The sequence below is a fragment of the Acyrthosiphon pisum genome, chromosome A1, assembly GCF_005508785.2.
Source record: "Acyrthosiphon pisum isolate AL4f chromosome A1, pea_aphid_22Mar2018_4r6ur, whole genome shotgun sequence".
Taxonomy (NCBI): Eukaryota; Metazoa; Arthropoda; class Insecta; order Hemiptera; family Aphididae; genus Acyrthosiphon; species Acyrthosiphon pisum.
In genome coordinates, this window is record NC_042494.1 from 3572623 (window position 1) to 3573885 (window position 1263).

The 1263-nt window shown below is 27.5% G+C and overlaps 1 protein-coding gene across 1 annotated transcript in view; it reads left to right on the plus strand.

Annotated features, from left to right (window-relative positions):
* LOC100570590 (fatty acid synthase) overlaps positions 1–1263 on the plus strand; it is a 14961-nt gene that overhangs the window by 7816 nt on the left and 5882 nt on the right. The window lies entirely within an intron of this gene.

Sequence of the window (1263 nt, forward strand, 5' to 3'; positions counted from 1 at the left end):
CGATAAAATTTTTAAAATAATTTGACTCTTTTGAGCTGTTTACGGACATTGTAAGTTTTCAATTTTTTTAGTTTTTTTTTTTTATAAATATCAATAAAGTTTATCTGTTGGGCCAAAAAGTGTATAAATTTAATACAAAGCTCTGATATATTGTTACAATATCAGTTGAAAAATATTAAAAATACATAGGCACAATTTTTTTTATAAGCATTTAAAGATCAAATTTTGACAAAATTTATCAAATTTTAATTTGAAAAATTATTTTGTAGTTAAAAATTTATAAAATGTTCAATGTTTGTATCTAAGAATTGAAAATTTAAAACAAGATTCCACGTAAGTAATTAATTCTGTTACCAAAAAATCTAAAAAATACATTTACGCAGTTTATTTTTATAGTCATTTTAAGTACAAATTTGGACGAAATTACATATTAAAAACCTAGGATAACTATTTTAGTTATTTTGTTGTGATTGTATAATATTATTCGTGGGTACTTGAAACTTCTAAAGTATACTATTATATATCTATGATAGTACCACGGTTTTTTGTTGATGTATAACGCGTTATAAGTACCTAATAAATATTATGATATGATTAATTTGGAATTTATTATAGGTACCTAATATAATATTATGTCTTATACCTAGACTAACATACTGGCTCCGCTCAGAATCGTTTTTCTTATACAATGATATTATATCATTGAATTCAAATTTAATACCATCCATTATACAGTGACCCACTTGTAACCTACTGTACAGCAGAGCGAAATCCACTTACCCACCTTTTTATGTTTCGAAATACTAAGACAAATATTCTGCTTTGGAATATAAAATTAAAACTCTATGTTATCGTTCAAAAAAGTCAAAAAATTATAAGGATGAAAAATATTTAAAAATATAATGTTATATTGTTTTGTAAGCTTCTTGAAACTATGTGAAATAATATTTTCAATAACATTTACACTTCTGGAAATAAAGAGTGTTTAATTATAAAAGAATCGCCTTTTATATAGGTACAAAACATCGAAATTATCTCATTACCGACCTATTCAGCAGCGTATACCATCGTAATATACCGATTACCGAGCTGCTGAAATCCCAGTCACCGCCGGTCAAAGCGCGTTTAATAATTGCTGTGGTGACCGATGTTACCCCAAAGTCAAACATTTCGATATTTTACACACGACCGATGACTTCTTCATCGGCAGACATGTGATGATCGGTGGCAGCTGAAAAACGTCGTTCTTACGCCAAACGATTT